This window comes from Aedes aegypti, unplaced genomic scaffold, assembly GCF_002204515.2.
Source record: "Aedes aegypti strain LVP_AGWG unplaced genomic scaffold, AaegL5.0 Primary Assembly AGWG_AaegL5_hic_scaff_1192_PBJ_arrow, whole genome shotgun sequence".
NCBI lineage: Eukaryota > Metazoa > Arthropoda > Insecta > Diptera > Culicidae > Aedes > Aedes aegypti.
Window position 1 is genome coordinate 31,292 of NW_018734615.1, and position 14,810 is coordinate 46,101.

The following is a 14,810-nucleotide window of genomic DNA, read 5'->3' on the forward strand; positions in this document are numbered from 1 at the left end:
TTTTCCAGTCATATATAAGTATGAATTCCAGTTTTTTTCGCTATGAAACAGAACATTCTCATTAGTCATATGAAGTCATTGTGATTTATATAGACATATTGTGTTACTTGGGATCCCATCTTTCCTTTTTCTTTCCTCTTCCATCGGGTAGATGACGAGGCTCAAATATGACAATGGCACAAATCTCTCAACTGCAAACTCATACTGCAAAAAAAGTGCATGGGTTCTCTCTATACTCACGAATCTAAGAGGTCAAATATGTACGTATAGTTCAGACAGTTCAGAATGATTAAATTCAACTTCAAACGAGTCTATTTGAGTTGAGATGCTCTAGAAAACAATCACGTCTTTACTATTAATGTATCATAATTCGGGATTGAATGGGTTAAACTTCAAGCACATCGTCGCCATCTCTCTCTTCGAAGAAACAACATAGGTAGTCATCTAGGTACTGCTTTGGGATAGATGCCACTTCGATTAATAGGTATCATCCCAAAACAGCGACCACGTGATAACAATGATAGCAATGATTAGACACAAATTATACCAAAACAAAAGTTATGGTTGCAAGTAGAAACAGAGGCAGATCGAATAGGGTTAATATATTTGAAGGCAATACGCTCTCTATGGACATAACTCGGCCCGGCCGACGTTTTTTTGTGTTGGAAATTTTGCTTGGCTTTCTTGGGCAATGGGCATACAGTATGTGTTTGCCTTCCGATATACAAATATGCAAAAAAAAAATCTCTCAGTTAATAACTGCATGTAAAGGTGCTTCTAGAACACTAAGCTAAGAAGCCGACTCTTGAATAGATTAAGCGTACTGCCCAGAAATTCACTCGGCGGCTTAGTCGTTTCGTATATAATTTCACGGCATAATTTCTTTCACAATGACCTTTGCTCCTAGAAGTCCAATGTACAATTTTTTATTACTGATCAGGCGAAAACCAAATCATCAAGCATTGAAATTCCTCAAACTACTTACCACGCCTATCCCGTACAGCAAGCGTTCCTCCAACAAGTTCCAGCCTTTGGCCTGTGCCTGTTCCACTTCATCCAACATCATCCTCAGTTCCTCGTGCTCCACAATGGTTCGCCCATGAGCCTTGAGGAACACGCCCAACCAGCTTTGTCCCAGCTCAAAGCCTTGGTTGCTCTCCAGTAGGGCCACGATCATCTGCATGAAAGCACCCATCACTGAGATACTCCCACTGCCTCCGTCCAGCGGGCTGAGGTTCCGAATTTCAAAATCTACCATCGATGGGCCAAGCTTTTTCAGGAACTCAATCGCTTTCGTGAATTTCTCATCCCCACTAAATACGGCGTCCTTAAGCAGTTTTTCCAAAGCTGGTCAACTGTTCCACCTGGTTGACTTTTAGGATCTTCGACGCGGCGTCGGCGGATTGATCCTGTGTTGCGTCCAAATCGAACTGGAAATCTAAACCGGACACAGTTGGCAGGAAGAACGGTGGCCGACTTTGGCTTCTGTGGGGCTTGTCTTGGCCGGTTGCGCTTCTTGATGATGTCCAAGTTCAGTAGATTCTGCCAGCGAGAAGCCGCCATGTTGGACATGGTGATTAACTCCCGCGAAAGCTGTGCTGGACTCTCGTAGTTGATGTTGATGGCTTCCATAGCATCTTCCAACTCGTCAATCTCCATACCGTTCTCGTCGAGCAATGTCGTTGCATTTTCATCGCAATTGTCGCTGGAAGGTTCATCAGTGGTGCTTCCGCGCCAGGATTGATCGCTCGAAGCGAAACGTGTGAAAATAAGCTTTTATTGGCCATAAATAGATCCCGTTGTTGTCCACATAGGTCGTCGCAAGGAAGTCACCTGTCGGGGACATATTCAGAGAGGTGCAAATCTGAGGCATTCTGAAGTGATCGACGAGGTAAGCCGATGGAATATCCCACACCTTTACGGTACAGTCCCGACTTGCTGTTAACAGCCAGCGACTATCCGGCGAGAAACAGACATCGGTGATGGGTCCTTTATGGCCTACGAATTTCCTTACAACGGCGCGGGTGTCGGAATCCACAATCAACACCGAAAAGTCCTCAAGGGCAACGGCTATCATAGCGCTTTTCGCGGTGACTACTGAACAAGGACACCGGTTCATCGAGTTTTAAGCAATATACCGGTTTTGTTAACTGGAAAGGAAACAAGAAAATCGTTTGAATTCTTTTCGATATGCAAAGTATTGTCTGGGCTGGTAGCACCTTAGTGCCCCAGTAGACTGGCCAGTTCAGTATGGGAGAAAAATAAAGTTGTATGATTCCACGGGGCACCCTCCAGGATTTTTCTTGGGGTTAGAGGAAGCCTTTCTGAAAAATTCAGCTCATTTGGTTGTTCCATGAGCTGGCGCATTTGAATTGAAGTTAATATGGGATTTTAGCTCAAACATATGAGCACAGCACATCATCTACTGTTTGGTTCAGGAAAATTGATGATCGCGTTCAATTGGACCCAGAATGTCAAAAACACTACTTTGATGTAAAAGCGAAGAATATTGTAGAAGATTGTACCATGATCAAAATTAATAAAGTTTGGTGTTTTAACCATCTGAAGTATATCATGCAATACTGCTTGTATTTCTTCAACATAGCTTGGAGGTAGCCACTAAGCGCATCATAGCCACCTATGACGCTGGGCGAGCTAAGGCACATGTCGCATGCCTATAAGTGACTGTACGGAAGTGCTGATCTAAGCATAACTTTCAACAACTGAAAGAGCAACCAATTGAGTTGAAATTTTGTGAGAGCGTTTTTCTTCCCTAAGGCTCATATCTAGAGGGTTCCCCGCTGAGTTTTACAACTTTTTTGTTTAAGGGCCAGTCTAGTGCCCCAGTAAGACTTCTTGAACCTTTAGAATGTTTTAGAAGATCACTTAGAGCAACAACTGAACAAATTGATGAAAAAATCCTTTTGAAAAATTGCTGGTGAATATCTGGAATATCACCGAGATGAACCAGCCTCCGGCTGAAAGTCTTGTTCATGAAGATAACAATAATTATATCTGGAACAATTTTTTTTTGAGTATTGGTGAATTAATCTCTAGACAATTTCCGGGGTGATCCCGGGTAATCCTTGAAATAGTAAGGAAGAAATCTCGGGAAAGAATCACTCGAAGCTCAGGAAGCTCTTCCTCGAGGATGATTATGAGAAGGAATTCTAAAAGGGGCTCATACAGAGTGTCGATTCAATTTCAAGAATAAATTTCCAGTCCCTGCTTTCCAGTCGATTTCCGGAAAAATTCAAGATCTCTGTTTTTTTTAACCCAATACATGTATGATTTTTACAAGCATATTTCGAAGTATCTCCTTTCATAACACATAACTAACTGTTTGCATTATAAAATATTTCGAGTTATTATTGGAAAACAAAACTTCCATTTTTAGAAAGGTAGGGTAGATGTATTAATCTTCGCCCCTCCCTAGTTTTCGCCCCCCTGGTAGAACATTAGCTTGTTCTAGATTGTAATAAAATAAAAATGTTTTACTTTTTAACTTATATAAAAGATTGGAATAAAATATACTTAGTTTCCAAATGTTACTAATTAAAGTAATCTTCTAAACCGCCAAATAATCACATATAAAAATGTGGGAAAAATGATACGCTATTTTTTGCGTTCATTGAGAAAAGCGTCTATTTTAAAAGGCAAGGAAAACATATTAAGATAACTATTTCATCTTTAAAAAATGAATAGTTCTGATAAGACATGCATCAGCAAGAGACACGAATAGATTTTTTCAACTATTTCAGCAATTATAACCAGTTTTAAACTATTTTTTCAGGGTGGCGAAAACTAAAGCACGTTTTCGTACGATTCTAATCTTCGCCCCTGGCGAAACTACCTGTAACGTTCTTTCAGTGGTGCGTGCATTAATTTTCGCCCCTCCTCGAAATTGTTCGAAAAACAAAACAAACTCATTGATTTATTAACTGTTTACAGGAGGTTACAGGAAGTTTAAAGGATTTTCTAAATGTACCGAATGGTTCCTTCTTCTTGGTATTACGTTTCACTGGGACAGAGCCTGTTCTTAGCAATATATTCTCAGCAGTATTCATATGAGCACTTGCACAGTTATTAGCTGAGAGGTTTCTTTGCATAAGCTGCCATTTTCGTATTCTTTTATTCTGTGGTAAGCACAAAACACTTTATGCCTAACGAAGTCAATATTATTCCCGTTAAGAATAGATCTTCGACCGACCAGGAATCGAACTCAGACACCTTCAGCATGGCTTTACTTTGTAGACCGCGGACGTTACCACTAGAATTAGGTGGGATTAAGAACTTCATCACGTTTTTCAACCGACTACTAAAATCTGTTTAGTTTACCATAATCTGGTAAAAATCCTGGGCAGTAAATGTGACCATTTCCATAGTAGCATTAACTACGAAGCATTTCAATCCGTGACACCTACCGTACAGCACAGTGTAGTTCAGATCAAGTTTATTTCTAGTTATAAATATTGCAACTCTGGTTAAATAAATAAACTTTCTTGTGTATTGATGTTGACTACACTTCAAAAAAGTTAACAGATTTATGTAGTCTTGAAAATTGTTGGTGTAGTTCTTAGTTTTTACCATGCATTCAGTAGTTTCTACAATAAAATTCATTTCAGTGTATGATATTTGTTGCTCATCATTATACTGATAGTCTGTGACGAAGAACAAATTGAACTTATTATTGTCAATCAAATAACCCACCATATTCAGCAAGAATGGAATAGAAACGAAATATGATCAACCGATTTTTAATATTAAATATTATTTTTACCACTACATGAGTTAATGGGTTTACCGCAGTACTTTTTTTCCGCATTCAGTTTTTGGCACTGCTAACATGATTGAAAACGCTGAATATAATAAATTTCTCCCGAAATAACGGTACTTGATATAATTATTTAAAAAATATTGGAGAACTTTTATGTATGACATATCGGGGTTGATTCCGATATTCTGATATTGGATTATTTCATGTTGGGAAATTTCTCGACTTCCTGGGAATAATAACATATATCCAGGCTTCCGAATTCTCACTCACTCTCACGATAATGGATTTATCCCTCACAGCAATTTTCAGCGATTAGCTGCCTTGCGATTTTATCCGTCCACAAAACAAAGCGAAAATAGATAATTGCACATTTCCGCAGCTGTGAGAAGTTTGTTTTCTCTTTCTCCGATCCATGGAGAACTTTTCCTGTATCCATCGCCACAAGCAGCTTTTCCTGTATCCATCGCCACAAGCAGTTGCTTTTATGCACCAAATTAACCACTCCTTTCGTCAAGTTGGGGTGGTAGCATGGTTAGCGTGCACGCATCGCGGTTGTTTTTAGCAATGTTCTATCAGGAACATCAGGAAATCAGGACCTTCCATAGCCTTCGTTAGTAGGCGGCTACAAAGCAAATCCATATTTTTGTAATGGAATTTTTATTTGAGTTCCTTGTCCATGAAGTGTCATCGTGCCTGCCACACGGTACGACTGTAGAAATGGCAACTTATGTAAAGAAACCATTTAGTTATGAACTAAGTACTCTTTGAAAATTAAGCTGAGAATCAGGCTCTGTCCTAGTGTGGACGTAATGCCAAAAAGAAAAAGACATAGTGGAAATAGGCAGGATAAGTACCAGTGAAGATGAAAAGTGAGAAGATAATAAGTACTTGATTAAACTATCGAAAACCTGTACTTCAAATTAATGGGGGCGAAGATTAGAGCATGGGTGGGGCGAAAATTGAATTTGGGGGGACGAAAATTAAAGCACACCATCAATCCAAAAATTATACTTTTTTCAATAGTAAAACTTTGTTTTGGATAACTTTGCAGCTTGATCATCCTAAAATAATAGATGAATAGTTGAATAAACCCAATAACATTATTTGATATTGATTAATAGAGTCAGAAATTTATTATTCCTGCGATTACATGGTTTAGGGGGGCGAAATCTAGTGCTTCTACCCTATAGGGTGATGTGCTAGTAATCCATCGTATTAAGCATTGATCAGTGAGAACTGCGATTTTCCCAGTATTGCAGTGAATGATGCTGATACTTCTTCTTCTTCTTCTTAACTCTGGTCGCGACTGACAAACTGTCTGTCGCGCTGTGAAGGGCTAGTGTCATTGACTATATGCCCTGCTCCTGGGTTGTTGTCCGTTAGTGGTGTCAGATATTCAATCGACACTCATTTACAAATCGACAAATCTCCTTCAGTAGATCTTCGTTTTTTGTTTTGAACATCTCTATTAAATTTCGGTATCGGCAGTCAAACGAGTAAGTTGCGCGGATGTGTCCATATCGAACACAGTGTAGAATGCAGTGTTCTGCAGTTTCTTGTTCGTCACATATTTCACAGAGGTTGTTCTCAGCAATCTTCATCTTTGCAAGCCAATAGCGAGAATAATCGTGCCCTGCCATCAGCCTGTTTTAGTAAACGGATCTCTCGGTTGTCGAAACATCTTCCATAGAACCAAGGTTTACTTTCGATTTGTTCTTGCAGCTGGTAAAATTTCTGTCCTTTTTCTTCGGCGTACGATTGGTACCAGGTATTAGCAGCATTTCTCGCCTCATGTTTCATCTTCCAGGAAGCATCTTTATCGAACAGCTTATTGGTCATATTGATCGCCGTCTCTTCAGTACCGTGCTTGGCTAGGAGGTCAGCCACATCGTTTTCCTTCCAAGTTAATATGACTTGGTACCCATTGTATGCTGGCGTTCCACCGAGTGGCCTTCTCTAGAATATCCTGCATGACGTCAATCCTGCTGTCTTCCGCCTGCGCTTCCAGCAGCATCAGGCATGCCGATTTGGAATCGGTGAGTACAACGTAATCATGAGCCTCGTTTTGATCGATGATTGTGAGTGCTGTTTGAATGGCTATCACCTCTGCAGATGTAACGCTGGTTTCGTTTTGTAGTTTATAGCAGTACCTCGTTTTCATTTTTTCATCGAAGATTCCTATACCACAGACGTTCCTGTCTTTGGAAGCATCTGTATATATTTTAGGACGATTTCTGTATTTCCCATTAATGGTATACAAAGCTAACTGTTTCATTTGTATTGAGCTACAGTTTCTTTTGGCCATGGTCATGCCTTCCAGTTCGACACCGATGTCTACATTGGTCTGTTGCCCTTCCGTTCTAATCATGAGTGCATCGAAAGTATCTCGATGCTTCAGATAGACATTTTCCATGTATGAAAGCCGATCTTGTTCTTCACTTCCTTCCAAATTCTGCAGCTGTTTGGCGACGACATTGTTGTCCACCATGCACCTGATTATCTCCCTCGAAGTTAAAGTACTCTTGACGATACTGGATCGGTTGTTGAGCTGACAGTGCCAGTAGTGTGTTTATCGGAGTTGTCCTCGTACAACCCGTGACTTTCCGAAGACATTTGATTATTTGGCAATAATGATTTTGTTCTTATTTGTTTTTGCTGCGTTGTGTGTAACAGTTCCACCATATTCAAACACGCTTCTTATCAGTGCTTGATAAACTGATATCAGCGATTGTGGGTGTCCTCCATATCGAATTCCACTTATCACCTTAAGCATGTTAAGCCTATCGTGTATTTTCACTGTAATTTCTCGAAGATGTGGACCAAAACTAAGGGATCTGTCGAACTGTACTCCAAGGTATCGATGTACACGAACTGTTTCTATAGTTGTTCCATCGATTTTGATGTCGACTTTTTTATCGCTGCAGATGAATATCATCGCTTTCGTCTTGTTAGGGTTGATCTTAAGACTCAGTTCCTTGGCATTAATCGAGAAAGCATCCAAGTATCTCTGTCCCACGTTGATTCACTTCCTGTAGATTCTTTCTTGATAATGATCCCAAAATCGTCCGCATATTGAACCAAAATCACTCCTTCTTCCTTGATATCGTGTAGCTGACTTGTGTAGACGTTGAACAAGGTTGGGGACATGACGTCACCCTGGGGAAGCCCATCGCTAATCTGTCTCGTAATCACTTTTTCCATTTACCCTCATGTTTATTTGTCGATTGCGGAGGAATTCAGTAACCCAACTGCTGATTTCTTGCGGAAGCTTTAGCAACCATTGTTTCTTCGAGTTTTTCAGTTTTAACCGTATTAAAGGCATTCGACAGATCGACAAATATTGCGGCAACGACCAAGTTTTCACGCTTAGCTCCTTTAATCGCATTGACCACAAAGGATAGACATGTTGTAGTTGACACACCTTTTTTAAAGCCGAATGACTTGTCTGGTATCAGCTTATGTTTCGTCAAGTATTTTTGCATTTCGTCTAATACAGCTGTGTTTATCACCTTTGTCATCGTTGGTACGAGCGATATCGGTCTTTTCCCCTGAATGGTGTGCTGTGGTTTCCCTGGCTTTGGAATTGCCACCACCGTGATTATCTTCATTGGATTTGGTAGATACAAATTCCTCCACATACTATTGAGGTCCTTTATTATGTTCCGGACTACTCCTGGCTGTAGTCTTCGTAACATTTCATAGGTTACCTTGTCGTGTCCTGGTGCTGTATTCTTCTTTCGGCTCAAAATATCGTTCCATTTTTCCCTGGTTGATGATATCGTATGCAGGTATTATTCCGTACCCCCCTGGGTACCTCACTTCATGTGGACCAAAGTGTTGATCCAGGAATTCATTTGCTAGCCCTTCGTCTTCATGTACGATATTGTTCTCCCTTTTGCGTCCGTTTTTCCCAGTCAGCCGGTTTATTCTATTCCACAGTTCCTTGGATGACATAAATGGTGATATTTGTTGCGGGAGTTCCTCTATCTTCTTCTTCATTTCCTCTCGTTTACGTTTCTGGAACCATGCCCGCCTTCTTTTTTAGAATCAGCAAATTTTCCAACGTTGACATCCTGTTTAAAGTTTCTTCTTGCGTCTCTTTTCTCCAACCACGCCTGTTCTAACCGTTTCGCACCCACCAGAACTTAGGTGTGTGTGTATTTTTAGTTTCTGCTGCTTTTTTGTATTTTATTTACCGCATTTTGTAGATCGTTTATTGTTGTTATTGATTCTTCATTCAGCTTTGCTATTCCTTCATTGATTTTTTGTTATTGTAAATGTATTCCTCTTTGTGCTCTACATTCTCCAGCGGATTTCTATGGCAATATGGTGTCCTCCTCCAATACCATGACCCATTGTTTGCCACGTAAGCTCCGTCAGAAGGGGGGGGTGAACATAATGTCAGGTCTATTGCTGATGGTTGCTTGTTCAGTTCTATCGGTATAAATGTACTTGATCCATCATTCATTAGGACGACGTCACTAGTAGCTATTAGGTCGGACATTATAGTTCCTTTTCTATCGTTCGTTTTGTTTCCCCATATTTGGTGATGTGCGTTCCAGTCTCCACCGACTAGAACCCTTCGTTCATTCCTCAAACTGTCGAATATCTTCGTGACGTCTTCTTCGAATGCTTCACCAGTCAGGGCAGGACTGAAATAGACCGACACTATGACTAAATTTAGTTTTAACACTTTAACTGCTACTGCCTGGGTGTGTTTGTTTAGCGCTGGGAGTGATATTGGTTGGTATCCATAATCATTCCGGATATAGACGGCCGCGCCTCCATAGCCATCTTCTCTTGAGCACAAAATTCGATGATATTTTGATATGCTGTATTTGTTGGTATCTTCTAGATCTAACGCGGTCCAGGTTTCAGATAACATCGCTACAACGAAGTTTCCTTCTCTAAGCACTCGGGAAATTTCTTCTTTATTTTTATACACTGATTGTATGTTGCATTGTAAAATTTTTAGACACTTCTCCATTTTCTGTTTAATTTGTATTTCTCTCTTTCTTCGTTTCAAAAAATTTCCCCCTTTTTCACTTATCTTACTCTTTTTCTTCTTATCTTCTTTTCTCACTTATTCTCTTCTTTTTCTCACTTATTTCCTTTTTTCTCACTTATTTTCTTCTTTTCTTCTACCTTTCATCAAACTTTTCTTTTTCTTACTTCTTTTTTTAATATTATTTTTTCACTTTTCACTTCTAGTTCTTAAATAATTACTGATTCCAAATCGATATGTTCTTTCGACCAGTTTTTAAGCCTATCTGCCATTGGGCTATCTTTTCCTTCACGGACAATGAACTCCGTGTAGAAACTTCATAAGCACACTGTTGATATGCTGTTTGGCTTCTTGCTGGGCATTTTCCTTTTCTTTTGGACTATTTGGTTCCACTTTTCCGTTTCGGTGGTTTTCTGTGTGTTGTTGAGCCCCACTCCTGGTGTGGTGGGAAGTTGATACTGCTGCACTATTTGTTTACGTATGGCTCCAGTTTTTGTGCCGAACCCCTCGTTTTGTCGCGCTCGTTTAACTAGTCTACTGTAATCTTCCTCGTCCTTCTCGTTGGTTGTTGTATTCTTTGACTGTTGGTGTCCTGCGTTTGACGTCATCCGTTTATCGTCCTCATTTGATCTGGATCGCTGTCTCGACCGCTGCGGTTTTTGACTTCTCGTGACTGTGTTAGCAAAGGAGTTACTAATCGATGGAAACTCATCCTGTCTGCTGAGTGGTTCATAGTAATTGGAAATTTTCGCGGGTAGCAACCGCCGTGCTTAAAGCTGAGTTAGATTTTTCTTTGCCATGATAGATTTTAGTGCTTTCTGTCGCTGTGTTTCGTCACAAATCGTTGCACCGGATCGGTGGTCTGTCGACTTGCAGTAAATGCACTTTTGTTGTTCTTGGCAGTTGGCATACTCTTCATTTAGTTCGTGTGTTTGTCCGCAGTTCCTACACCTCTCTCTTCCTCGGCAGTTTTCGGTTCGATGTCCGTATCGCAGGCACTTTCGTACAGAAAATAAGCTTTTGTGCAAACGGGTAAACTCTTGTTGGACAGCAAAATACCTTAACACTATCAGGCAGTTCTTTTGCTCGGAAGGTCACACTCACCCTGAGGCTCAGTACTTTGTTTCCGTCCGCGTACCGGTGTAGTCGCTTAACACTCATCACTGGAACCTTTGACTGGATGTCATCTTGAATTTCTTGCTCCGTTAGATCGATCGGGATACCAGTAATGACACCCGTGATACTGACGACGTGACGGGGTACATATGCTCGGTATGCACTGGTGCTGTTGTTGATTTCGGTCACTAGTTGGTTTGCTTTTTCGGGGATTCGTTAGTATGGCGATCACTTTGTGTTTTCCTGCGTACTGCAATTCCTGGATGTATGTGTGTATTCCTTGTATTTTCCTCAGGTATGAGCCGAGGGTGTACTTGTTGATAGATGCCTTTCCATTGGTGTTGTTTTTGAGTTCGATGAATACTCTGTATGGGCCAACGTCACTTCTGACATATGTGTAGCTGATTTTCGCGTTGTTATTTTCATCTTGTTGCCCTTAAGTTCTGCAGTTTTCCCATTTTGAGGTTGGTTTGTTCGTTTTGCATTTCCATATTCCAATCCTTGCTCCCACCACCTTTGTCCGGTGGCTCGCCGCCGGAGGCCATCTTGTATTCTACCGCACTTTTCTTTTTCTCTTCTTCTCTTTTTCTGATTCTTGCTTCTTTTAAAATGGCGAACTCCTTTCGGCAATTCGCCTTGGCGTCCTCTCGCCTTTTAACTTTCACTGTTTCCCCTTAATAAATCAACGATTTTGGCTCAATATTCACTAATTAAATGCTATTATTGCACCGCAGATGTAATTGCTTTCTCAATGCACGATAACTTTTTTACAAAATTTTCGAGAAACTTCCACCAATTGCACGGTACACGTGTCTACCGACCGACGCTTTAGACTCGAATGATGATGCTGATTACAAACCGATGCCAAACAATTCTTTCTTAAAACGACTTTAGAATTGTACAATAACATCACAGACAAACAGACGTAACACTTAGAACAAATCTCGATCAAAATCATAGTCACGAGGACATGTACGCCCAATGCTAAAATCAGCGTGTTTGGCCGACGGGCCAACAGATGGCGGTAGTGTGTAAACGTCAAACACGAACACAAACGAAGCAAGCGCGGATTGGCCACCTAACATATTTTTGAATCGACCGTTAAAAAGGTGGTCGATGGACAATGATGAGAGTGTGACGTCTGTTTGTCTGTGATAACATTTTGATAAATCTTGATCTCTTTTTGGAAATAATGCAAAGAAAATGCATCTTACCGTATTATCAATCCGTCGTATCGTTTTCAACTCCGTCGCAATCAGTTTCCAGATTCGTCTCACAACTTACGACTCACTGTGATGTATTGAGTGGTTAAAACACAACATATCAACGCTATGATAAAATGTTTTACTAGTAATACTATAAGCCATTTTATGAGACGTTTCGAATCATATGTTTTTGTTTGTTTACCAGCTTTGAAACTTGCTGGCGGGCCCATTTATTTACGTTTCTTCTAGCGCAGTGGTCCTCAGCCTAACTGGTTGTGCGGGCCACCCTTTTACTCTTAAAACACGTCGCGGGCCACTAGATGTAAACATATAAGTTCGATCAAAACGACTCGATTAGAATTACTTTCGACCAAAAAAAATTCGATTGGCACGACTCATTCAAACAAGTTTTTCGACATTTGTTACTTAACTTGAACGATTGGAGTCGATTTGAAACGAGACTCGACAACACTTACTTAAATTTCGTGCCAAAATGACCAGCCTCTGATTGGTCCGCCAGACAGCGTTACCATCAATGATTATTGTACGATAGTTTTAGCACCTTCTGTGTTCAGCTTTTTTTCTCTCTTTTTCAATTTTCAATGATGTGTACCTGTTTTCTGGCAACACAAGGATCATACAAGAGAAGAAGAGAACTAATAAGAAGCCAGGTGTCACATCTTGTTTTAGAGGTCGGCAGGTGATTTCTGGAATTTGCGTGCTTATTATGTCTGGCAGTTACTAGCAATTTCAATTATCTTTCCAAATAACACTGATGTCCCTGGATTCTCAAGAGTTCATCCTTCGTGCAAAGATAAATGTCAAAAATTATAGGATTTCCGAAAATGAAAGATAAGGCGAGTGTATTATTTCTTTAAAGATGAGGATGGATTTGATAAATCTTCAATATTATAAACATTTTAATACATTAATTGTAACATTAGAATAATGACAACAATTAACCTCCATAGAAGAAAAAAAAAAACCTTAGCCGAATAAAAACTATGACTTCAGCGTTATTTTAGAATTAAAATAGAAATACTTGGAAAAATCGCTTTCTTATTTGAACTTTGAAAACTGCGCTACTAGAACGTTGAAAACTTTGGTGTTTTAAAGAAACGATGATATCAGACTTGAACAAACAAGGAATAAGAAATTGAAATTGTTTTCCTTCGTTTCTTGATAACCATTCCATAAGGAAGAGAAATCTGGAAAATTATCGAATGGCTTACTTTGCCAGATATTGCGGAAGATATCTAGTTATCTAAGATAACTTCTGAAATCACAAGATGCGGGCCGCACAACTCCAATATTCAAAATCACTCCGCGGGCCGCACAAAACCTTCCTGAGGGCCGCAGTTTGGTGACCACTGTTCTAGCGCCACATTTGGGAAAAGCTCATCCATTAATGCCGTGCAACGAGCTTTTCAATCATCCCCAGTAAAATTAAATTCAACAGGCAGAGAAGAATTTATTATATTTACGGGTAACATCAGACATGTAACCGCGTAGAAAAATAGCCAGAAAGAAACGAAAATGTCATCAACAACAAAAACGTTACCAGCGCCATTCACATATCATGCTAGTTTTTGAAACAATAACAATGAGCGGCCCGCCAGAAAACGTCAACCGACTGTCTCGTAAAATGGCTTATATAGATCTACGGGCATCTACCTCCAATCCTTCAGCATGATGGAATATACTAATTTCCTTTAAAATTCATTGTTCGTCATCAAAATTCAGCCCATACATATGAACACAATTCTTTTTGACCGTACAATTATGGCATTTGCTCACAGCGAAAACAACACATTCAAAGGGATTGTATTTTTACGTCGAGCGTCGCGCACACATTGATGCGCACAAGCTTTTTTTCTCAGTACGACGGATTGAACTTTGTTTACATTCTGAATTATACGCGGCGGTTGAGGAAATTTCGTAAATTTGATGATTTATTGAAATTTTACGGCGTGTGATTGGAATGAAATCCTTCAGTGAAGAAGTACGAAGGTTTTCCATAGTGAAAATAAGTGCCCGGCGAAGTAAGTCACCCACAGGGGCGGGAAGAAACTTGTGTTGGAAAGTGGTGTGGCTCGTGGCTCAGTCGATCGCTAAGCATTTCTCTCAAATCGTGTTCATCCATGCGATTTCGGTGAAAAAGTGCAAAGTGGATAATTGAACAGAAGTTATTTACCGAAATACAGTAGTTTTATTGCATTTTTGGTGTACAAGTGTACAAACCATAACAGCTTTCACAAAATTACACTTGGATAATTAATCTATGTTGCAGGTAAGTTTGAATATCCGCCGTAGTGGAACATTTAAAGTTTGATACGACGAATAGTAGCGCTTACGATGAAGTAGAACAAAACCCTACTTTCTGAAATAGCTAAAAACTCATTCATTTAAAACGATATCACTTGTCAAGATAGCTAAATGGTATGCAATCATAACAACACGACAGCTTAAAACAGTAACAGCGATTCAAGATTTTCAAACAATTTACAAAGGTGCAAAACAACAGAATTCAGCGAAAATAGATAATAATAATAGATGGAAACAAACAATAGTCACATATATGACACTCAGAACTCAGAACCGGAATTGCTGTCAGTACACTCAAATAATCCAAACGTCATTGTTACGTGAAAACATACGTGGTTTTTTTCCATCGCACTTTTCACGTAGCTTTTACGTTAATCATAGG

At 39.9% G+C, this 14,810-nt stretch overlaps 1 pseudogene; it reads right to left on the bottom strand.

Moving 5' to 3' along the window:
* Window positions 1-930: 930 nt before the first annotated feature.
* LOC110680318 lies at window positions 931-11,443 on the bottom strand (annotated as a pseudogene).
* Between the last annotated feature and the right edge of the window lie 3,367 nt (window positions 11,444-14,810).